The sequence below is a fragment of the Mustela erminea genome, chromosome 9, assembly GCF_009829155.1.
Source record: "Mustela erminea isolate mMusErm1 chromosome 9, mMusErm1.Pri, whole genome shotgun sequence".
Taxonomy (NCBI): domain Eukaryota; kingdom Metazoa; phylum Chordata; class Mammalia; order Carnivora; family Mustelidae; genus Mustela; species Mustela erminea.
In genome coordinates this window covers 91,408,259-91,434,194 of record NC_045622.1, presented here as the reverse complement: position 1 = coordinate 91,434,194, position 25,936 = coordinate 91,408,259, and the positions used below count along the sequence as shown (strand labels likewise).

The window sequence follows — 25,936 nt, the reverse complement described above, 5'->3', positions numbered from 1 at the left end:
GGCAGTAGAATGCAGTTCATGTCACACACTGTGGGTTTCAGTATTGAAGCCAATTGTTTCATTCTAGGCAATGAGTCTGTATGTAATATCCATTTCTTCACCTGCGAAGAATTTTGAAAAATAAGCCCTTCTTCTTTCCGTAACCTTTTATTTGAGAGTTTAGCAGAAATAACACAAAACAATTCATGATCAAAGTTTCTAGAAAATCAATGCACAGTTTAGCTCTCCATATTTTACTAGGTATTACAATACCCTTATTTCTAAAAAGAGAGCGCTGCCTTATTTCTATTACTTTATGTTCCAGCTAATCCTCACCTTAGCAGAAGGATATTGGATGGAAGGAGCTCATCTGAGTTCACCCTGCACTAATTCATGCATTTATGCTTCTAAAATATTACACAGCCTTTAAAAAGAATGTTGTAGTTCTGTATGTTCTGACATGAAAAGATGCTCAAGACGTATTAAGTTAAAAAAAAAAAGTTGCAAGACAATATGTTTACTAGGGTTATAATTTTTTTCAAAAGAGGCTAAAATGATTCTGTGCATATACGTATCTATAGAAAATCTCTGGAAGGGTGTATTCTAAAATGTTGACGTTAATTACCTACCTCTGAAAATATTTGTGTATAAGGGCAGTGAGGGGCAGAATAAAGCAGTTTTTGTTATTCATACAGTTTTGTATTGTTCAGTTTTGTATGGTTATTTAATATTACTCAGCATTACTACCATAATCAGAAATAAGCAATTTACATCATTCCTGTTATCCAGGATTCTGTACTTACACAAAGACCGATGGGACATTTCTGAACTTGGTGATACTGCAGTCTTAACACATGGGATAAGATAAGTGAAAACAGTAATCATAACACAGAAAAATATAATCAGTTCCTTAAGAACAACACATGTGTATTTGAGATTAGGAGAAAAATACATCTTACTATATGCATGTTAAGGAAATTTTAAAAAGAGAAATGGCATTCAGTTGACAGTGAAAGGAGTTTAGCAGGCAGGGTTGTTTAACTGGAAGGAATGTCTGTCTGTTCTCCTTTGTGTTGCTAATGTCTAGAATATAGTAGATGCTCAATAAATGTGGCTTGTAGGAAAGAGGAAAAGGGAAAGCATGAGATATGACGTTTAATAGAATAATTATCTGCTCATAGAAATATAGAGCTAGGTGATATATAGAGATAAACTCATTTCATTCTTAAATGCTCTCCAGAGGAACAGTATGATTCCAGCATCGCCTGTGATGGATGGGACCTCACACAAGTTCTATTCAGAACTTCTATTTCATCTACTTTTATTACTAGAAAGTGAATGATCTAGTTCAACCCTTACTTTAGCAATGAAATACATTTTTTTAAAGATTTTATTTATTTATTTGACAGATAGAGATCACAAGTAGGCAGAGAGGCAGGCAGAGAGAGAGGAGGAAGCAGGCTCCCTGCTGAGCAGAGAGCCCGATGTGGGGCTCGATCCTAGGACCTTGAGATCATGACCTGAGCTGAAGGCAGAGGCTTTAACCCACTGAGCCACCCAGGCGCCCCAATGAAATACATTTTCATGAGTGAACTATTTTCCCTGTTACAGGGATAGGTAGTGATACATGTACCTGAACCCAGAATTTTTGAATTCTTAGGAGTTCTTAGTCGTGTTTTTTCAGTGAATATGAGCCCAGCTAAAATAGCTGCTCATCCAAAGTTATGGGGCATGAAGTATACTTAAATATAAGATGTATTAAGGAACGTTGAACAGCTCAGATTGAATGGAACACATGATTTATACTGGGGATTCATAAGAGAAAATCCGGGTTCTACTTCAGAGCCATTTAAGAAGAATAATGAGAAGTGCATGCATCAGGATGTTTCAGGAGGTGGGGGAAGGAGTGACTTCTGCTTTTCACCAAAATGAAGGAAAAGAGACCAGATCTCGCTTCCTACCTGAAACACCACAAAAAAAAAAAAAAAAAGTACCAGATATATGACACAACAATGCACAAGACAGTGAATATTGAGTAACAAAGGATAATGACTATCGAAAGGCAACGAGAGAGGTGCCTGGGTGGCTCAGTCGGTTGAGCATCTGCCTTTGGCTCAGGTCATGATCCCAGAGTTCTGGGATCAAGTCCTGCATTGGGCTGCCTGTTCTACGGGGAGCCTGCTTCTCCCACTGCCTGCTGTTCCCCCTGCTTGGGCTCTCTCTGACAAACAGATAAAGTCTTTAAAAAGAGCCACAACAAAAAGACAATTAGAGACCATTGACTGCACCAGATGTGAATTCTGCAGTTGTCTCAAGCTGCCTGCCTGCTGTGAGTTTTTAGGATCTGGTAGGGAAAGGGGAAGCTGAGGAGGAGGGAGCCGGATCAAAGAGGAAGGTGTTGGGACTCAGAGAGGGGCAGACAGGGTTGGCAAAACAGGGAAAAAGAGAGCAGCATACTGTAGAAGTCTGTGGAGTTTCCGTCTCCACTTTCCAGCTGCTCAGTGAAGGTGTGTGAAGAAACACTGTGGCCGCAGGGCAACGTCCTAAAGGTTAGAGGGAATGCTGCCCAGCACTCACCCTTACTTCAGAATATAATTCCTGTTCCCACCAGGCAGAGTAGAAGACTTCATAATCCATGAGGCACATAATTCATGAGTCTGTGAAAAGGACCTGCCTCAGCAGGAACAAAATTAGCCCTAAACTAGCCTCTGCTGGATTACCAATGAACAGAAATTAAAAACCTTATTCAAAAGGATCAAATTATTTCTAAGAAACTTTACTGCCTCTCAGAACAACAACAAAACTAGAATTCATTTTAATTTTCTAAGTAGCTCTCATTTCTCCATTCTTAGTCTTAAATATTATATTGTCAATTGGTGTATTTTACAACTGAGATTTAAATAGTTTTATAAGCATCATTAATTAGAGACCAGAAAAATTAACATAAAAATAGTAATATATGATTATAATATATTTTCTATGGCCCCAATTTCATAATTCTCCTAATTAAAAAAATTGTGCTATTTGCCTCTTTTTCCCAAATAATTGATAAAGAGCTTGCTCTGATTAAAAAAATGCTGAGGCTGAATTTTTGAAATCTGACTCATATATATTGATTGCTGAATCTTTGGGCATCAACCAAAGTTATCAGAACTCTTCTTTGGGGCTTATTTGGAGGCGCACATGTTATGGTTTTGCCTGTTTGATAAATCTACAAGACCAGTGATCTAACACCTAATCTGTGGAGCCATTGCCTGTTTGATAAATCTATCCAGAATATACAGAAGCAATAAACTCTCTTCCTCATGGAGAGTGAACATACCCACTGTTCTGCCTTCCTTGAACATGCTGAAGTTCTAAATGCTACTGCTGATTCCACTGTAATAGTAAGAACTTGCCTTCACTTATAAGATAATTTATATATTTATCTTCATGTTTACGACTGATACTTGCTTCGTGAGTTTAAAGTTGGAGTCAGAGGAATTCCACTGCACACTATTTATTAGGAGGTGGGGTTGTGTTTAAGTGCTTGTTATTTTCCTGGGTCTATATAGTCTGTTTAAAGCTTATTTGCTTTAATTCTGTGTTAAGTTCTCCAGAATCAGTTGGTATCAAATTATGGCTCATTTGGTAGAGTATGGCCATCTGACAAGAGAGATGGCCAAGGTGATTGCCACTGAGGAGGGCATGGAGATTAAAACAGATGCAATGACCAGCACTGCACAGTTCACCTTGCATAATAACACTGAAAAAATATACAAGCCGAGGTGAATAGGAAAGAGGGAGGAGTCTTTATTTTTAAAATTTGCCGTTTCTTTTTATTGAGAAGTATTAATCAAAAGCCAAGTGTTGTTTAAAGGGTAATATATGGACCAAGATTACCAAGACCAGAGAAATAGCCTTGACTGATGCTCCAAAACTATCTAAAATGATCCTTCCTGGAGCGTGATTTCAGGAAAACAATGATCAGGTGATGGGATCTAACCTCTCAGGTGTTTGCAGAATCATCCAGTAACTGGGAGCCCAGTGGTTTGGAAGTCTCCCCCTGCATGGCTACAGTTTTTGGAAGTACAGGAGAAAGCCAGCCACTTCAGGAGTCCATGTCACTCCCCCAACAGAGAGATTTTGGGAGACAGAGTTCCTAGCTAAACTGTCTAAAGCAGGCTTTTGTTAATGGAGTCCACAAGCTTCAAGTAATTTCAGCCTGTGAGTTTCTTAATGCCAGAGGCAATCTCTTTGCCTCCTTTCCAATGAAGCTGAAAGAAAAAAAATTGTATCTGTTTTGCAAGTCTTGCAGATTTATAAGTTTTTGTATTGAAGGTGAACCTCCTCATAAGAGAGTGCAACAAAGTTATTCTTGAAAATAGAAATCTCACAGTTGATAGAGGAGGAGGACGAAGTATCTCCTCAAGGTGCATGGTCCAACTCTGTTGCAGAAGCATCTGTGAATGGTGACTATTTCTAGCTTTTTTTTTTTTTTTAATAGGAACATTAATAATGAAAACTTCAACCCTTCTTTACCTAATATAAGATACTGCCTTTGTTTACTGATAGAATTATTTTCTGATAATCTGTTGATTTTCTAAGTCATTCTTTTCTGTTCATCCAAGGGGAGCTAGCATTTGTGAAGTAGCTAATAGGTACTAGACACGATCATGAATGTCCACAGGTAGTACTTAAGGCAACCTTAAGATAATGCTATTTTGGCTAAGGGAACTGAAGTTTAGAGAGGTTCAGCATTTTCCTTAATAAGAAATGTGGCAGAACCTGGATTAAAATCAGGCCATTCTTTTCTCTCAAAGGAAAGACAAAGAAGAGAGAGGGAGCTGCATGGACAAGGACCCTGTGCCTAAATTCTACGGACCTGGGTTTTTCTTGGGTTTTGATTACCTGTAACAAGGCTGCTCTGTGTTGGGAGTGAAGTGTATTCCTCACTAGAATGAAGAGATTAATGTCTGTTAACATTTCAAAGATGTCCGCCTTTATCATGTTCACACCCCCGTGTTCCCCCCTCCCTCCATCACCAACTGAAGCTAGTTTCAAATGGCGGAACACAGATTATATCAGAATCTGTGTGATGTCTATAATATTCCATTTAAATGAATTGGATAAAACCTCTCTTGGGTCTCACCAGGAAGTTTTGCTTAAATGGTCCCTAACTCTGTTTGAAAGCCTCCTAATAATACGAGGAAACCCAACCGTAGCCCACAAGTGAGTTCTTAGAATTGCATTTTCCTTGGCAGGTAGATGGTTTTGCTTCATGCTGGAATGGAGGGTAATGGAGAATTGTGGTTAAGAATATGGGTTTTGAAGCCAGGTAACTGAGAATTGTAACCCAGTACAGTCATTTGTGTGATGGTGAGCAGTTATTTAAACTCGCCAAGCGTCAGTATGCTCCTGAACACGTGGGGAGAAAATAGCCTGCCTGCGGAGATGCAGTGAGGACGGAACGTTACAAGTGTGTGCAGCTCTCCCGCAGCACCCAACACTCAGCTGCTGAGCATTTCCTCCTTGCAAGGAGTTAGCTGAGACTTTGCACGGATTGGCTCAGAGAGAACAGCTCCAGGAGGGACGTGCAATCCTGTGGTCATTTTACATTAAAGAAAGCTGAGGTTTATAGAAGTTTATATAAAACACAACTCTAGTCACATCATGACGTCAGGGTATAATGTAGGTTTATGTCTACTGTCGACCCCTGAACTCCTAAGCACGGTCCTCTTCATTTTATACCTGCGATCCTCATGTCACCTTGAAGTAAGGAGGTGTGTAATTCCTGTTGTAGGGAATTAGTAATAGGGGCTCTGGCTTGTTAAAGGACTTGCTTATGGTCACCTGGTTGGTAAAGAGTGGAGTCAGGATTAGAACCCAGGTCTGTTTGCTACTTCCTTGTCTTCACGACTAGTGTCTCCCTCTCCTTCACCTCCCGAAACCTCCATCAGAATACACTCCATACGTGATGGGACTCTTCCTACAACGCGGAAGCCCCCTTGTCTCTGTCCAGCATTAACCCCTTCAGGGACTCTATTCGGAATAAAATCAAGCATCTTTGTAGAACTTACCTGACTCTACCTGATTGGAATCCTGCCCCATCTCTTCTCACCTCTTGGTGCACTGCCTCCCAACCCCCCTTAGAAGGTGTTGACCCATCCACTTTGAGATCTTGTATTCATTTTCAGAACCTTTTCTGGAGTCCTGGTCCACCAGTAACACTGACGCCTCCCATGGTGGTCACCATCATGATTGATTGGCAGCCCTAACTGCTGCTTTCAGTATTTATGAAAGCTCTGGCTGCTAGGCTGTGTTGCCCCTGGACTGCTCCCGTCCAAGGGTTGCTACTAGCTCAGGTCTGTTTTGGTGAAACACAGGCCTCCCATCATGGGGGACTGTAGCTCAGGTATGTCCCATTGACTTACTGGAGTCCTTCCTGAAGCTCTCCCAGACTCTTTCCATCCAAACTTCTGTCCTTCCATCCTCCTTTCCTTCTGTCAGACTTCTGCCATATTCTGGAAGCTGCCTTTTCTAGCTATGGATCATTCACTCTTTATCCTTCACAGACACTATCCCCAATAAATTTCTTTTATGTCTGTCTCCATTTTGATGTGTGCTTCTTGATGGACCTGAACTGACATAGCCATAGGGGGGCCCTTCTCTATCCTGCACATACACCATCAAACAAAACAATCACATTTATGACTTATTTCTCTTTCCTAATTAGATGGTGAGGGCAGTAAAATCAGGGGAAAAAACATTTTATTACATCATTTATTTTTAGTCCTTAACACATTTCTTGGTACTTAGTGAATACTTAATAAGCGTTTGGATAAATGAGTGCTAAAACTATGATCTCATCAAACATGAATTTATTTAGGTCAAAACAAGAAAAGCTACATGTTTACTTCTCAGCTAACACCACCAACCAATGTGGAGATACCTGGAAGTTAGCTTAGGGTCACTAATGCAAGGCTTGTGTCTCAGAGTATTACCATGTGGCTTCTATATGCCCAAAATATTTTCTTGAGTTCAGATGAGTTTTCTTGCTTATGAACTTAATTTAACTAAACTGAAATCTTGAAATCTCACTGAATATCTCTCATCACTAAATGAAGCAGCCTTGATTAATCACTCCGAGCATTTCAAAATAATCTGTCAGTTAACCTATATTTAACATAAGCATCTGTAAAATCTATATGAGAGCATTCATTAGAAGGAAAGCATATTCTTGGAGAGCTATAAAATCAGATAGTAATTCTTAATATTTCAAGTGAGGAGTAGGGTATAGAATGTTTCTATTTATTACTAGCAAATATATTACAAATCTGCTCCAATCCATACAATGATAAAACTTATTTTTTGTCAGGTTGGTTTATATATTTACATATATAAATAGACTTTATATATAAATTAGATAGTCTATTTATAATTGAATTTTCTCTTCCCATAAAATTAGACTGGTTTGGCAACCTAACTCTGAAATACTATGTCATTGCTTGATAGCAGCCAATTCTACTATTTATTTCTCTCCATTTTTCACATTTGGGGATCTCTGTTAGATTATTTTTTTTTTCCACGTGTAATCTCTTAAATATGGTTTATGCTGCTCTGGCACCATGGACGATGAGAATAATAAGTATCACTTACTAAGTATCTATTATATGAACCCCCCAAATTATGTGTTAAATGCTATTATCCCAATCTTTCAAAGGAGATACTAAGGATCAAAGAATTATAATAACTTGGAAAGCTACTGCCTTATAAGTGCTTTGAATACAGATCTGCCTGAATTTTGGACCGTCTGATTTTAATACAGTTGTTAGTGTTTTGGCTATAATGTTTGAACATCATCTATTGAATATTTTTTTAATATTAAAATCATATAGTGATTTTCTGAGAACCTTGAAATTTATTCTAGAAGCAGCAGAAACTATTTGGGTTTTAAAGAAAGGAAAATAATACAATTTGATACGTGCTTAAGTAACATGTGGAAAGTGGATAGTGTAAAAGATGTAAAGGATGTTCGATGAAACTAGAAAAGGAGAGGCTTGGAAGCCAGTTGTCGACAAGACGAAGCAGGAAGGGATTAGGATCTAATCTGAGAATATAAACAAGGGTATAGACAGGCAGGGAAGATGGGAGAAATACTTCTAAACTCAGTGGTCCAACAGTGTATGAACTGTGGGCCTTTGGCCAAATTGTTTACCCACAATGAATCCGTTTGCTCCTCTGTAAAACGGAGGCAATAAAATCTATTTCCACAGTGTTATCGTGAGCTTTAAATAATAGTATATTAGCATGCACTTGGATGGTACATGCTATGAATCTCGGTGCTTTTATAAATAATATAAGTACCAAGAATTTTTTTCTCAGAGCTTCAGGATTTGAAGTAGTATCACTATCACAGGTTTATAGAACTCAGAAAACTGAGACACAGTGAGGCAAAGGAAAAAGCAATAGAGTTGTGGCAATATCAGATTAAAATAATGGCATTTATTATATATCTGATATACAGTTGGTGCTTTATAAATGCCTGCCATTTACCACCTGGATTAATGTCCTCGAGAGGCAGAACCAAACATGACTCATTTCTGTAACAGGGTAATCCAGCACTGGTGTGAACTAAACTGATTGGATCCTCATGGACACAGTTCAGGTCCTGTTCCTGGTGCTGGGAATAAATGCAGTGGTAAAATAAACATGCTCCTGCCTTCATGACTTTTTCTTTTCTTTTTTTTCTTCTTGGAACAGATGTTCTGATGACTAGGTGATTGTGTGAAGGAAGCAGAGTTGGAAAACTATTTCTAAATTATTTTCTGCAACATAGATATATATATTTTTCTGGAAACATTTGCTCAAAAAGCTGCCACAAGAAGAAGATTCTGCAACCTCTCTCTACTGCATTTTCAGTGATGACTAGGGGAACAAATTTGCTCCAGATTCTTTCATGAGCTCTTTCCCTTTTCATAGAGATAATTTTTTTATCTTATTTCTAACAATTTTTAAATTTTTTTATTATGTTAGTCACCGTACAGTACATCATTAGTTATTGATGTAGTATTCCATGACTCATTGTTTGCATATAACACCCGGTGCTCCATGCAATACGTGCCCTCCTTAATACCCACCACCAGGCTCACCCGTTCTCCACCCCCCTCCCTTCTAAAACCCTCAATTTGTTTCCCAGAGTCCATAGTCCCTCATGGTTCGTCTCCCACTCTGATTCCCACCCCGCCTTCATCTTTCCCTTCCTTCTCCTAATGTCCTCCATGCTACTGCTTATGCTCCACAAATACGTGAAACCATATGATAATTGACTTTCTCTGCTTGACTTACTTCACTCAGCATAATTTCCTCCAGTCCTGTCCATGTTGATGCAAAAGTTGGGTACTCATTCTTTCTGATGACTAATTGATATTCCATTGTATATATGGACCACATCTTCTTTATCCATTCCTCTGTTGCAGGGCAACTGGGCTCTTTCCACAGTTTGGTGATTGTGGCCATTGCTGCTATGAACATTGGGGTGCATGTGCCCCTTCTTTTCACTACATCTGTATCTTTGGGACACATACCCAGTAGTTCAATTCCTGGGCAGCTCTATTTTTAAGCTCTAAGCTGTTACAGGTCCAGTCCTAGCTACAAACTAGCTTCTTTTCTCGTAAATCCTCAGCTCTTAAAATAGTGCCTAAAACAACAAGCACTCAATTAATGTGTGTTGAATGAGTGGATAAGTGAATGAATAAATAAAACCAATTTTTTTTTTCACTTTGTAGACCATTATTTCCTTACAAAGAGTAAGATATTTTCTCAGGAAAAATTGAGTATTCAAGAATTAATTACTAACTGGCATGTGTACTAGGGTTTATGGTTGTTCAGAGAAGATATTACAGTTTGAAAATTGTTCTTTAGAGTCATTTATAACAAGCATTGAGAAGATAATTTTGGCTACATTTATGTGGGCACCAAAACCACAGCATTTCTTTGAATTTCAGAATTGCCATTATGCCATCTTTGGTGGTTTTTTTTTTTTTAATTAAATCTCACTTTCAAGATTCATATCATAAACAATTTTGTAAAAACATTAATGCTTAGTGTAAATGTGTCACTGAGTGTTACATCAGCCCAACAAATCGTGAGAAAACTGCCCTCAATTTGTTCTTCCACCTCATTCTTCTATGTGGACACGCATAGAACTTATACGTAATTGTAACATATATGCTAGTTAGGCAGTTCCTTTTTTCACTTGATCTTGTATCATAAGCATGTTTATACAGCCCAATGTAATTACATAATTATCATTTTATGTCTGGATGATAGTCTTTCTATTTACCCCAACCCTGTGTAGCTGCCCACCCACTCACCTTCCGTAGAGTTGTGCAATTTCATCCGTTCCAAATTGTGTCTAAAAACACACATTTGTAAGATATAGTCATCATATTGTATCATTTTCTAGTTGGAGAAATGCTTGAAATTCATACAAATGAATAGTTCTTTCCATTTAAGGGTGAAGATACAAAAACTGTGAGGGGGCAGTGAGAGGCAGAGTAGCCTGTTAGGAAGAATGGTAGAGTGCCCAGTGAATATTAATTGGATGATCTGGGACCATCACTTAACTCCTTTGTACCTAAGTTTCCTTGGGTGTGTCTCACTGAGATTGTATTTTTAGGGAAGTTGTGTTTATCAGCCTAAGATGTCCCACCTGCCCCAAACTAGCCATTGGCATTTTTAAACCAATCTACACAGTACAAAATCAAAATCAATCATGTAATGCACTTAGCTTAATATCGAGCATATTGTATGTGTTTAACATATGCTATCTGCTGCTGTGTGATTACAATTATAATGATGGTGATTATAGTACATCTCTTCTTGGTATGAGACAGGTGTATTCTGAAACTGCCCCTTAGTTTGTTGTCAAGTAGAGGGAATTATCTGTAGGATTTCCTCACCCTTCTCTGGAACTTTTTCTTGTGACAGTTCAGAATCATTGTCCTGTTCTTTTCCAAATGAAGAAAGGTCAGAGAAGATTAAGGTTGGTGTTATTGTTTTTTTTTTTTTCCCCTCTGCCATTATAGCTGTTTATCAGAAGGAAGAGAACTGTCAGAACTGGAGGAGGACCCAGGCCTGCTCATTTATCTTCGCCCCCTTCTTCCAATCCAAGAGCACTACTGATAGAACATTCTCAAGTGATTCTTTTTAAGTGACTCAAGCTATATTAATTCGACTGGTATTTGTCATAACTATTTTATTGGCTCTCAGTAATCATAGCATGAATTACTGCTATTACTCTCCAACATTACAATGAATCAGTTCACAGAAGCAATTACAAAGAAGAGTGAATTACTCTTGAGAATGCTTCTCAAATACCACAAAGTAACCAGGTCCTAAAGAATGTTACGATGGTATCAGTTACTCCATTTTTTTAAACTCGTTATTAGTCTTCTCCATACTCACTAAATGTCCTCAGGTATAAAAGTGACTAGATTTGGGGACCTCTAATATATTGACCTTAAATGATATATTCTGGGAATGGCAACATAATGACTGTAGTTAACAATAGTGCTTTATGTGTCAGGAAGTTGCTAAGAGAGTATATTTTAAAAGTCCCATCAAAAGGAAAATAATATAACAATGTGAGGTGGTGGATATTAACTAAACTTAATGAAGTAACTGTGTATATTGTGGTGCTATACACACACACACACACACACACATACACCAGTATATACATTAAACTTATACAATATTATATGCTAATTATATCTCACTAAACCTGGGAAAATGATTTTGAATTAAAATTGGCTTCTGTCACTGGGGAGGTTATATGCTATGGTGAGTGCTGTGAAGTGTGTAAACCTGGCAGTTCACAGACCTGTACTCCTGGGGCTAATAATACATTATATGTTTATAAAAAATTAAAAAAGAAACTAAAAAATTGGCTTTTTTTTTTTTTTAATATTTAATTTGGCTTTTGTAAACAAGCAAAGATAGGAGCAGACCTACTGATACAGAGAAAAAACTGGTGGTTACCAGAGGAGAGGGACGTGGGCGGGTGGGCAAAATAGGTGAAGTGGAGTGAGAAGTACAGGCTTCTAGTTATGGAATGAAAAAGTTACTGAGATGAAAGTTACAGCATAGGGAGTGGCACCTGGGTGGCTCAGTTAGTTACACATCCCACTTGGGTCGTGATTTCAGGGTCATGAGACTGAGCCTTGCATAGGGCTCCATGCTCAGTGCAGAGTGTGCTTGAGAGTCTCCCTCTCCCTCTGGCCCTCCCCCCAACTTCTCACATGTTCTCTAAATGAATGAATGAATAAATGAATGAATGAATAAAATCTTAAAAAGAAAAAAAGTAATAACATGGAATATAGTCAATGTTGTGTGGTGACAGATGGTAGCTATCCTTGTGAGCACAGCACAATGTGTAGAATTGTCAGATTCCTGTGTTGGTTCCCTGAAACTAGTGTAACATTGTGTGTGAACTCTACTTCAATTTAAAAAAATCGATTTGGGGGGCACCTGGGTGGCTCAGTGAGTTAAAGCCTCTGCCTTCAGCTCAGGTCATCATCCCAGGGTCCTGGGATCCAGCCCTGCATTGGGCTCTCTGCTCAGCAGGGAGCCTTCTTCCTCTTCTCTCTCTCTGCCTGCCTCTGCCTACCTGTGACCTTTGTCTGTCAAATAAATAAAATAAAATCTTTTAAGAAAAATTTGATTTTTTTTGTCACAAAGCTACCTAGATTGATATCTGTTTCACCACTTACTAGCTATGTCCCTGTACACATTACTCAATCTCTCTATACCTGTTTTCCATTTTCTGTAGAGATAATTATCGTAGCAACCTCATGGAGCTATTTGAGAATTAAATGAAATAGTATAGGTAATCACTTAGAGTAGTACCTGATGTGTAATAAGTGCTCAAAACTGTCAGGTATTTTTGCTATCATTATTAATTTTATTACTAGAATAAGACGTATTTCCTAGCTCTAAAAATCAGGCAAATATAAATCACCTATTTTTTAGATGTAATAATAGTTATTATGGTAAAAAAAAATGACCTACTTTAAGATCAAAAAACCAAACTTTGGTACTGAACCCACAGCAAATTAACTTTATGAACTAAGTCAGATATCTGAAAATTGCTGTAAAACACAAATGTGTAGACTGTAAGACAATACATGATTTGTATCAGGATTGACGTTAAGACTCAACTATATTGTACATTTACGTTGTCATGTCTTATTTAGTGCCTTTTGATACTCAAATTACATTTTTTACTGATTGTTTCCTTTTATTTATTCAGCTCCCTTGGGAAACTGATTGAGCTAATGTTATTATGTTAGTCTTATTGCTAAGGATCTAGGATTCAGAATGATGTTACACAAGCAAAGTATGGTGAAACAGGAGTGGACCATATGTTTTCTCACATCAAAAGAATAAACTCCTTCAGCACAATGTATTTAGGTCCCTACCATGTACCAGGCATAATGCAAGGCACTAGAAGTATAGCAGCACATAAATCAATGAAAATTCTCACCCTCATGGAGTTGACTTGCTTTTAATGGGAAAAGAAGAATTATTTTTTTAATTTATTCTTTTAAAGATTTTATTTATTTATTTGAGAGAGGGGTGAGGGGAAGAGGGACAAGCAGACTCCATGCTGACCACAGAGCCCTATGTCTGGCTTGATCTCATGATCCTGAGCTCATGACCTGAGCAGAAATCAAGAGTCAGATGCTCAACCAATTGAGTCCCCAGGTGGCCCAAGAAGAATGATTTTTAAAGGTCTCTATGTGGAAGATGTAGTTTATTAGGTGGAACAATCACTTTAAAGAAAAACTGAGGTATAAACAAGGATAGGTAGTACAAGGTACAGGATGTCCCTCAGGCAAATTTTACTAAAAAAAGTGAATGGATATCAGTAAGTATCCAATAGAGGTTTGTAAGAGGTTCACCTGGGTCAGCAGAAGAGTGTTACTTGGAGAGGGAACAGCAGAAGAGAAGCCCAAAGGATGAAACAAGCCTGGGATTTTTTTTTTTTTTTAACTTTTGTAAAAAGATTTTTATTTATTTATTTGGCAGACAGATCACAAGTAGGTAGAGAGGCAGGCAGAGAGAGAGAGAGGAGGAAGCAGGCTCCCTGCTGAGCAGAGAGCCCAATGTGGGGCTTGATCCCAGGAGCCTGGGATCATGACCTGAGCTGAAGGCAGGAGCCTGGGATTTTTGATCAAAAGCCAGGAGGCCATTGTGGTGTGAGCACAGTGAACACAAGGAGGTATCTGAGAGTTAACATGGGACCAGATCATGTAGGATTTTGCTAACCTTTGGTGATTTTGATTTTTATTAGAATGAGATGGAAGTTACTAGAAGGTTTTGAGAAAAGAAGAGACTTAATCTGGTTTATCCTTTAATAGAATTATTTTGGTTGCTATTTTGACACTAGACAAAAAGAAGGGATAATATAAAATAAGAAGACTCCATTGCCAAAAACTTAAAACTACTTATAGTGTCTTGGACCACTATTTTATTGGTGGGAAGAGGAATTTCCTCTTGTGTCTGCCTATTTGCTGACACATAAAATAGGAAAGTAGTCCTATTTTATATACATTTGGGATATCTTTTGAAGTAAGCACAAGTGAGATTTGTTAACATACTTGATATGGGGTATGGAGGGAAAAGTGGAGGCAAGGTGACTCTGAGTGTTTTGGAATGGAAAAGCAATGATAAAATGAAATTGCCCTTACCTGAGAAGAAATTTTAAGAGGAGCAAATTGGAACTCAGTTTTAGATATGCTAATTTGAAATCACCTATTAGCACTCTAAAAAGCACTCTAAAGTGGGTCTATCAAGTAAACAGTTGATTTAAATATGGCACTCATGCGAAGTATGGGCTAAAACAAAAATTTGGATGTAAAGATATTTATATTTTATTTATTTGTTTGACACAGAGAGAGAGAGAGAGAGAGAGAGAGAGCACAAGCATGGGGAGCCCAAGAGGGAGAAACAGGCTCCCCACTGAGAAGGGAGCCCAATGCAGGACTTGATCCCAGGATCCTGGGATCATGACCTGAGCTGAAGATGGATGCTTAACAGCTGAGCCACCCAGGTGTACCTGTGTGTACAGATATTTAAAACAATAGGCTTGGGTTAGCTCTTGAAGGGGCATAGTCTAATAAAAAATAGAGGATATTAAAGATGTGAGCCAGGAGGAGAAGCCTGCAGAGTAGACTAGGAAAGCATAACAGATTGGAAAAGGAACATGGGAAGGAATGATGATTTAGAAGCCATGCAAATACAGTATTTCAAGTGAAAAGAAATATCTTATGGGTATAGCATAAAGTCCTGATTGTAGCATTACTAAATATCTGATTTACACAAAATTAAAGTAAGAAGCAATTGTCCATTATATTTGAGTGCCCATTATGTGCACAGTGAAGATAGTGATTAAGGGAAAAACCAACCAACCAACTTTCACAGATAAAACATTCTTCTTGCCGTTAAAGCTCAAAGGCAGGGAGGTAGAATTAAAAACACTGCTTATAAGTCTCATTATAAATGGCAAAAAAAAAAATTCTGTGGGAATATGGATAAGAGAGAGATTAAATTTGATAGACAGCTTCAGTGGGGGAAAGGTCATATTTGAGCTGGGTATTAAAGAATAACTGAATTTTTGGGGGGTCAGAATGCGAATGGATAAATAATAATGACATTGCAGGCAGACAAATCATATGAGCAATGCCACAGGGGCAGGAAAAGCAGAACATGTTCAGGGATGCGTGATAAATTGATTGGACTAAAATAGAGTGTGCAAAGAAAGAAGGGAGTAAGTGGTAGTAGATACATGCTTTTTCCTTGAAGGAACATCTTGGTCAACAGTCCAGTAGAAAAAAATTTTTGAAAAGCTGAATATTATGATTACTATAATTTTTTTAAAAAAAGCTTTTTATATTCTGCTGAACACTTGTCACCCTCCAAAATACAATAGACAGTTATTTTACTAGTAAGATGAATCTATTTGAGAGTAACAGAGGAATGGCAGTTCAGGGCAGGCAAACCACAAGTCTGAAGAGACAATGGGACGATCAGCTTCAGTTAGGCTTTAGGAGGAGATCGGGGAAGGATTAGTTTGAACAAAAGTTCATTAGAGAGGAACAAGTTGGAGCTTCTGGTGGCTTCTCCTTGGCTGCAACTGGTGGTGAGTGTGTTGCTGCTGAGGCAGAAAGAGAACTTACTTCTTTTTCTTAAAAGTAGGAGATGAACTTCCTATGTGAAAAATGGGCCCCCTTATGGAAATGATTTTCATCTCCCTTCTTTTTGCTGGTTATGTAGGCTTCAGGGAGCAGTACCCACAGGGGAGCTCCCCCTTTAGGGCCTCCTGCCTCCATTGCAAAGGAAGTTTCTTTGATTTATTCTCATAAAGCTCAAGCATGACATAGAGTAGGATGAATATACACTTGGAAAATATAGAGAAATAGAAATTCTTCCGTGTGATTTCCCCTCTCTGGTAGCTTTTCATTCACCTACTTTTTGCTTGGGCTGTTTTCTAACTTCCTTAAGTGTAATGTACTTTAATTATATGTCTTCCCTAGAAATGGTTCTCGGTCCTGCAAGCCTGCCAGATCACCCAGCAAGAGTGGGACCAAGTCAACTGGAACATCCAACCCACTGAATGTACGTGAGTACCCCATTAATAGCTTTTAAAACGTGAGACAAGGTATCTTGTATGTGATTTAAAGTGCCTCGGAGTCAGCTGTGAATTAATATGTTTAATTGCTTAGTGTGGGTGAGCAAGCTCTCACTGGTGACAGCGGGATTTGCGTGTGCACCTGTGACAGAGCTTGACTTCCCCTCAAAGCACACACATTGCATTTATGCCTGGGATCACTTGGTCTCTCATAACTACACCAGACACCATGCTGAGTTTTATTTGCCTCCCTGAACCGGAAGGCAGCCAGTTGTTTGGGGTTCTCTCTTACCTTTCTGTTGTCTCTCAACCTTATCCCCTGTTATACTTAAGCCAGTCGCCAGGTAATATTTACTTATGTCATTATTGGAATATTTTATGGATCCTTCATTAGATCAAATGCCCCAAGCAGGCAAGGACCCTGCCTATTTGCTGACACATCATAGTCACTCAACATTTCCATGTTGCCTGACCATGCCTGGTCCCTGGTGGGATCTGACCACTTAAAGTATTCCTACACTTTCCTGGTTGTTCAAAATATCTGTGCTTCTTGGGCTCCTATCTTTCCCAGAGTTGCTCAGTCTCAGATAAAAAAGCCTCCTGCTTTCTAGAAAAGATAAGACTATCTGATGTGAACATCACTAAATATTTCTTCATTGGACCTTAAAATATCTCTGTTTCTATCTCTAGTGTATTTCTTATTTCCCAAAATAACCTCTTAGATTAGATTTTAATCCTAAAACTTTATATTTTTTACCAACTTTATTAAATTAGCTATTCCTCCCCAATTTGCATCTCTCCATTTTCCTGGTTCCTTCCACATAGACAAAAAACAAACATACATTTGTTGCCCTTATCATGGAAAAATGCAACTAAGCAAATGAAAACAAACCTCTTTCGTCTCACTGTTCTCAGTTTTTTCCCCCCAACTTAGCTGCTTTTAGCCATTCAAACTTCTTTATAGAACTGTCATTGTTCTTTGCCAAGTCATGGTAAACTCCACAAGAGAAGGGTTTCTTTTTATTGTGCTGTGCAGTATATTTTCAGTATCTGGCACAATATCTAAGCTGGTAAGGGCTCAATGATTAAATGTGTTAATTTTAGCTACCCTTTCACTTCCCACTCTCTACCTGAGTGTTAAAATTTTGCTTCAAGCACTGCTTAAATTACTCTCACCACCATAGTTCCCTTCTCTGTCATTCAAACCACGGTTATACTGCAAATACTTCTCTTATACACCATACCATAATCTGTCTTAATTCTTGTTAACTATATATGCCTCATCACTTCCTCAGCATCTGAGGAGTTCAGGACAACAATCTGGTTATTTCTTTAGCTCTCCCATCTCTTAACAAAAGGCTTGCCTGTCAATAATTATTAATGAATTGAATTAATACTTCACACCTTAAAAGATCTTTTAACATTACACTGACCACATTAGTATTGCCTTTGATAAAATATTGATAAAATATTTTGTCCCAGAAATAAAAAGAGGAACATGAAATAGGAAAGCCTTTTAAAAACCATGAGCAAAGGACTACCCTGCCTTGTTTAGTCTACCCATCATTCAGCCACGGAGCCCAAGAAGGAATCTACCTATGCTGAGCACTTTGACATCCACTTGAATTCCTGAACAAAATCAGAATCTGTTAACAGGAAAGGACAGGGCAAGTGGCTATTTTATAGACAACCAACAGTGCCTCCTACGCGTTACCTTTTAATTTTGTGCTTCTCCGTGATTGATTCAAGTGTGAGAATGGGGTAAGTGACCCAGCTCTGACTCATGAGTTAGAAGAGAATGTTTGCTGGCGAATTCTGGGAAAGATTTTTCTTTCTGATAAAAATACATGCATGTAGGGAGAAATACCCTCCCCATTTCTTTTCTGCCCTTGGATATTGTCAAATGAAGAGATGATGTTTGGCACCATAGCAGCCATCCTATGACCATAAAGACAAAGACAAAAGTATCTCTGAGAATATAACCAAGAGTCTTGGCATTGGAGACTTAATGATTTAATTAACCTTGGAAACATAAAGTCTAATCTTTTTGTTATTTGAAATAGTTAACCCACCTCATCTAAGGTTTTTTTTTGTTATTTGCAGGCAAAACTATATTATCTGAAATAAAAGTGATCTAATACTGTTAAAGAAAATTCAAATCATTAAAATAAGAATTTAAAAAAAAATACTATGCTGAATGAATCAGGATATATGGGCTTTGTATTTATGATCCGTGCATTTAAAGAATTAGAATTATCTATGTGTAAGTCATACCCATATAGACACACACATACATGCATAAAAATGTGGTTGTGACCACTTGATGAAAGAAAAACCATTGATTACATCATTTCTAAGATAGTAAAATCATAAAATCATTTTCTGGGCCCTTTAAATGCACCCAGTAAGTGCCCACGAGATAGAAAATCCTTAGGAAACTGTGTTAGGCACCTAAACAGACTCAGGAGTTAGTCCACACTCATCCTCTCTCTGTTTTCCTGTTTGCCTTTCCAAAAATAGGTTTCTATGTTTTCTCCTATTTGCTTCTCTTCTTCCTCTAACTCATATGGATTATAATTGTCCGGGCCCAATCTTCTGAGACTCCTTTTTGAAACACTATTTCCAGTCTTACCTACGGGCCGCATGCCCTGAAACCCATGGATGAAGTTTTCTCCACCATGCACCTTACTCAGGCCTTAGGACACCTTAGGAGTCTCTGGAAAGAGATCAGGCAAAACCAAAGTGATTGTCTGGTGGCTTGTGGGCTAAATAATTTATTGTTTAATTAACTTCTCTGTTTTCTCATTAGCTGTAATTTTATGTAAAGAGAAATCATTTATTTAAGAAAAATATGGTAGATTTAATTTGTTTTTCCTGCAGCAGAAAGTGGTCCATGTGCAGACTTAAAATTTGAATTCTATTGCTTGTGTCCTGCTCACTTGTAGGATCACTATTTATCATAGGGGGGTCTGCAAAATCTAAATAATTCCCAAAGCAAAAGCATTTTAAAAATCTAGAATCAGGGGTACTGGGTGGCTCAGTGGGTTAAGCCTCTGCCTTCGGTTCAGGTCATGATCTCAGGGTCCCGCATTGAGCTCTCTGCTCAGCAGGGAGCCTGCTTCCTCCTCTCTCTCTGCCTGCTTCTCTGCCTGCTTCTGATCTCTCTCTCTCTCTGTCAAATAAATAAATAAAATCTTTAAAAAAATCTAGAATCATTTACAATTAAGGGGAATCCATAAAGACTTAATGTGGGAGGTTCGTCCATTTCTAATTTAGTGACTTGAATGACTTTATGGTCTATACCTCTTCTGTAACTACTTGGCACATGCATTAGGCTAATTGCCACAACCCTGTATGTATAGGATATATCACAGACACTAATCTGGAGGAACCCCAATGTCCTCTCTGAGTTCAGATGTTCAGTTGTTCAGTTGGATAGTCTTTTTTTTTTTTTTTTTTTCCCTTTATGCTGCCTTCTACTCTGGAGGCTGACTTGTAGATGCTTGATCAAAGGGCGCTAGTCCCCTCTTTGGCCAAAGAAGAGCACCAGCAAGAGATAATAAAAAGGAAAAGTGAGATCAGGGTACTCACTCCATAGGATCCCTTTCCACATGTTTATCTAATATTGGCCAGGTCCTTCAGCCACAGGTCTGTTTCCATCAAAGCTACCTTCCATGAGTGAGACATGCAGACACTGTTTCCATGAACAGCTGTCCCACCTACTCCCTTCTGACCTAGGGGGAGTAGGTCCTTTTGTCTTACTACCTCAGACCCCTGCACCCCAGTTCCTCTATATCCTAGGTACTGTCCTGCAAATAGCTCCCTTAAACTTAAATTTTCATGAATTACCTTCATCTGAACGTGCCAGATATTTCCTGTGTTATATGTCTCTCTTTGTGATTCTTTAATCACTATCGTATTAACTAGAAGTCTGCAAAATTGACCACTAAGAGTAGTGAGGAACAAATTAAATGTAAATATTTAGATAATAGGCTTGGATTACATGTTAATATAAAAAGAAGTCTTGGAAAATATGAAAAATATTACCTAGACTATGTTTGTCATTTCATTCTATACATTGAGATTGGTCCCTAAAACACATTCTGGAATTGAGTTACTGGAAGGTGGTACCAGTTCCTGTGTACTTTTTTTCCCCCCAGTGGGGGGATAGCATAGAATTTCTACTGAACTTACCAGGGCTATAAATCAAGCTTTCATCCATTTAGTTTTTCCTTTTAGAAGATGTTAGAAGGTAATTGACTGATATGGCCAGTAGTTGAGCTCTTTTAGGCCTTGATAAAGCCATCTGTTTGGTGGTATGGGGGCCCCTATTTACAAAAACAAAAAAACAAAAACAAAAAAAAAAACTGGAAGTCAGCTATCTTGATTTGTTCACATTCAACAAGTTAGAGATTTTTTTTTAATGTTTTGCTTTTTATCTTCTGTTTGTTTATTTTTAAAGAGGAGATATCTCAAAGCAACAGAATTGGATCTTTTCCAGCTAAGAAGAATTCAAATGAGAAATAATGTCTTTTCATTCAAGTACACAAATTACCCTCTGAACATTTTTTAAAGTCTGTGTTAAAGGAAAGAGGCAGTTCTTAATATTAAACTTAGTTCCACATCTAATCACCAACCAAAATATTTCCACAACATTTGAGTGTTTGAAATTTACTTGCTGCTTTGAAATCATAAAAGAGATTGTAGACCTACTGTAGAGAGTTTGAGAAATTGAGCGAAAAAAAAGTTTATAACTCTAACCTAAGAACTATTTTAATTTTTATACATTGACATCATTTTTAATATAGTTTTAATCTCAGTGTATAAACGTATTTGCATCCATAGGCCAGAGATTTTTCTCAATTACTATATAGTTTTATAATAATTAATTTTGGATATATTTAAGAAAACTATTTGTCACAGAATAAGTGTTCAATAAGAGCTTTTATTTAGTAAAAGAGCTATTTAGTGCAATTTAAAAAAAATAGACATTTCCATTATAATGACATTCACTGATAAGCACCCACTTCCATATCATGAATTAGTAAATTCCACAAGTTTTAAGATGCACATGTTGCTTTCAAAATTTTCCAGTTTTTAAGCTGCAGCACATCTTAACAATAGTGCAAAAGTTTAGTTTTCAGCATGTTTTTATTTTATATTCTACATAAAATAACAAGAGGTTCATGATATTTTAATATCTCAGTTTCTGAGTTTACCAGACAGAGGGGTGTGTGTGTGTGTGTGTGTGTGTGTGTGTTACACACGTGTGTGTGTGTGTGTGTCTGTGTGAGGTCAGATGTGGCAGTGAATACTGAAAGATTAAACCTCATCACTCACATGCCGTCTATTTTGGAAATGAAGTCCTTCCTGTTTTAAACCATAAAAATTGCTACAAAAAAGCCATAAAACTTAGGTAATGAACTAAAAAGGGAAAGTCATTAATTTCACTACTCGAGTTACAGGGCTTACAAAATTTTTTTAGTGCATTTCTCTTTTAACTTCTAAATGTTTAAAGTCATGTATGTTTTAGGTCTACTTACAAAGAAAAGAAGTATTTACCTTGATTCCTCAGAAAGAAGTATTAAAAATAAATGAAAAGATTTCCCTCTCTCTGAAAGAACATCTTTCTCTAAAAAAAAAAAAAAAAGTAACCTAACATACATACCTCTCCTCCCGGTAATTCAGGGAAACTCAGGTTCTGTCTGGAAGACCAGAGTAAACTATCTATCTATCTATAAATGTCAAAAGGATGTCTCTGAGTACTTCCCACTGGCAAGCAAAATCATCATTTAGTTATAATAGAAATTACATTTTAATCAATATGCCCTTTGCTATTAATCCATTTTTGACTGCCTTAAGAGCCTTTAATAACACGTTAGGAAAAATCACTCAGCTAATGAGTGATTCCAAGGAGAAAAGGGCTGGAATTCTTTTCATTTCTAATTTACTATGTACAGAATTGACATATATATTTTGTGTTCTTGATACTCCTGGTAGAACCTAACATTTCTTTGTATATGAGATGCCTTTCTCGGCAACTTAAAAGAAAAACAAAACAAAGCACTCTGTGGTCTTTATTGGTAGTGCAGATTCGATCAGCTATCAGCAAATACACATTTTCTCAGCTCTGGCAAGGACCTGATGTTTGATGATATTCTTTAGTTGTCATTGCCTGCTGTGGCTTACTTTATTTATTGATTTTTTTTAAGTGCAACAGCAATGCACATTCATTTAAGAAATATCAGAATATTTCATTAAAAAAAAAAGCACTTATTGTCCTTAACACTCAGGATATTCCCTTGCTAACATTACATAAATCCATTATCACTGATGCCTGTTCATCTGGGTGTTTTATGTAGTCACATTCCTATTTAAAAAATATATATATTTGCAATGACTTTTTATTCAATAATTTATTGTAAATATGTTTTCTCTTTTCCCATTTTATTTTATTTTATTTCTTTTCAGTGTTCCAAGCTTCATTGTATATGCAGCACACCCAGTGCTCCATGCAATACATGCCATCCTTAATACCCACCGCCAGGATCACCGAACCCCCCACCCTTCTCCCCTCCAAAATCCTCAGTTTGTTTCTAAGTCCACAGTTTCTCATGCTTTGTCTCCCCTTTGATTTTGTTTTCTTTTTAATAGGTATGTGTGCAAGATTTTTATAAAGTTTCTATGGTATTTCTTTGTAGAAATCTATCTTGATTTATTTCACAGAGACTCTAGTGTTAAAAGCATATTGTATCCAAATTTATATTATTAGAAACAGAGCTGGAATAAACATGCTCATCACTTTGGGTGCTATCCTTTACTATTTTAGTTGAATCAATTACCCCAAATAAAATACTGGAGTAACACACATAATTTGAGTATTTTACATCCTTGCAAAATCTAGAAAGTTTTTAAATCAACAATGAGGGGAGTGACTCAGGGATAAATATTAACTAATTTGATGAATACTGTCTTTGTCCATTTGGGCTGCTATAACAAAAGGCCATAGATGGTATGGCTTAAACAACAAACATGTATTTCTCACAGCTCTGGAAGCTATGAAGTCCAAGATCAAGGAGCTGACAGATTTGGTGTCTGGTGAACAGCCCCCTCCTGGTCTGTAGACATCTGTCTTCTTGCTGGGTCTTTACATTGTTTGAAGTGCCAGGAACCTTAAAAGTGCAGGCTCTTTTAAGGACCCTAATCCCACCATAGGGGTTTCATGCTCCTGACTTAACCATGTCCCAAAAGCCCCACTTCCAAATACCATCACATTGGAAATTTGATTTCAAGGGAATTTTGGGGGAGGGAGACACCAACATTCAGTCTATAGTAGGTGGAAATGCTGTTCTGTTCTATTATTTTGATTTTTTTCTTTACCATGAATAAGCATTCATATTTTTCACACATGTCTTGTCTTTTTTAGTTGTCCCTTTATTAGTTGCCCATTTATGTTCTTATCTGGGTCATGTTTACTGAGGACAAAGGAAGAGGAGAGAACATAATGTACAATATAGAGGTCATAGGGAAGCAGCCAAGGAGGTATTCTCCCCAGTAAGCATCAGTGCCTGCTGGAAAGTAATCTCTTCCCCTGGAGACTTGTGATGAATTTGGCATTTGTACCGAATGCCAAAGCAAACATGCAATTTAGCAAAACTCTAGTCTGACTGGTTCTTGGCATTTATGTTGATTAAAGGAAAAACAAGTTAGACTCTGACTTTCTTTTTTTAACCACCTGTTAGCAGGTGGTATCAGCACCGTTAACAGTAAAGGCTGGGATCCTTCTACTTTAAAGTAAGTGGTTAAAGGAAATCAGAAACATGTATTGACTATCTACAGTGTTTTAGAATGTGGAGTAAGAATTTACTTCTATTTTCTATTGTCAAAGGACTTGGAAATATTCAGCGTCCGTTTTATCCATCTGTATTCTTCTGGAATAATGCCTAGAATAATGCCTGGCGTATAGTAGAAGTTCAATAAATGCATAAGTATCTTCAGTTTGCTGATGTTAAAAAAGGATGATCAGAGAGATTGAATAATTTTTAACATGGTAACACAACTAGGAAGAAATAGTCTCAGGATTCAATATCACTTTGTTCAGACCTAAACTCTATGCTCTACTTATTTCCTATAACATCTCTTCCTTACTTTCCTCTTGTTATACATTTTTTTCTGGCAAAATCAGCTAGATTATATTCTGAACCAACCCAGTGACATCAGTAGCTTAAAACAGGGAAGGTTCCCTGTTGTGCATAGTGGGCAGCAGTTGAGAGTTGGCAGAGGGCCCTCTAGGTAGTTCATACTCCCTAGACCACTTATACTTACCAAGGCTAAGGAGCCAAGAGTTACAGGGTTTTGTTTTGGCTTATTAAAATTCCAACCAGAAGTGACGTCTGCTCATATTTCTCTGGTCAAAGGAAGCCATTAAATTTCTTGAGTGTTGTGAAACTTCATGGAGACTAGAGGGTGGGAAAGTACATTTGGGTGGGCCCAAAGAAATTGCCAGCATACGTATAAGTGAAAGAGGATGGCAGGAGAAGCAGATCAGAGATGGAGATGTGAAGACAATGCACAGGAGAAAAAAAAAAAAAAAGCTACAGAGTTGTGGTCGGTATCTCCCTCTCATCCACAAACACTTAGATGACTCTGATGGTTAATTTTACGTATCATCTGGACAGGACTGTAATACCTAGATAGTTGATCAAATATTATTCATGTGTCTATGAAGGTAACTTTTGGATGAAATTGACATTTAAATCTGTGTACATTAAATAAAGCCTGTTACCTTCCACAATGTGGACAGGCCACATCCAAACAGTCAAAGCCATCTTCTTTTTAAGATTGATTTTATTTATTTATTTATTTATTTATTTATTTATTTATTTTGAGAGAGAGCGAGAAACAGAACGAACATGAGTGAGGAGTGGGAGGGACAAAGGGAGATGGAGAGAGAGAATCCCAAGCTGACTCCATGGTAAGTGGGAAGCCCACTGCAGGCTTGACCTCAGGACCCTGAGACCATGACTTGAGCCAAAATCAAGAGTCTGACTCTTAACCAGTTGACCTACCCTGGTGCCTCAAACCAGTCAAACCCTTAATAGAACAAGGACTGACTTCCCCTGAGCAGGAAGGAATTCTGACTCCAGTCTATTTTTGTACTGGAACTGAAAATCTTGACTTTCTAGTCTGCTCCTTTTCTCTCTCTCTCTCTCTCTCTCTCTCTTATTCTCAACACACATATATGTACAGCAGAGCAATTTCTTCATTTAAAAGAGATCATTT

The 25,936-nt window shown here is 37.7% G+C and overlaps 1 protein-coding gene across 4 annotated transcripts in view; it reads left to right on the top strand.

Annotated features, from left to right (window-relative positions):
* The window catches only part of LRRC4C (leucine rich repeat containing 4C), a 1,206,407-nt gene that overhangs the window by 469,100 nt on the left and 711,371 nt on the right, over window positions 1-25,936 (top strand). For all 4 annotated transcript variants that reach the window (XM_032357772.1, XM_032357770.1, XM_032357771.1 and 1 more), the window contains one exon: window positions 16,560-16,641. The gene's annotated coding sequence lies outside the window, so the exon portion shown is untranslated. The remainder of the gene's footprint in view (window positions 1-16,559; window positions 16,642-25,936) is intronic.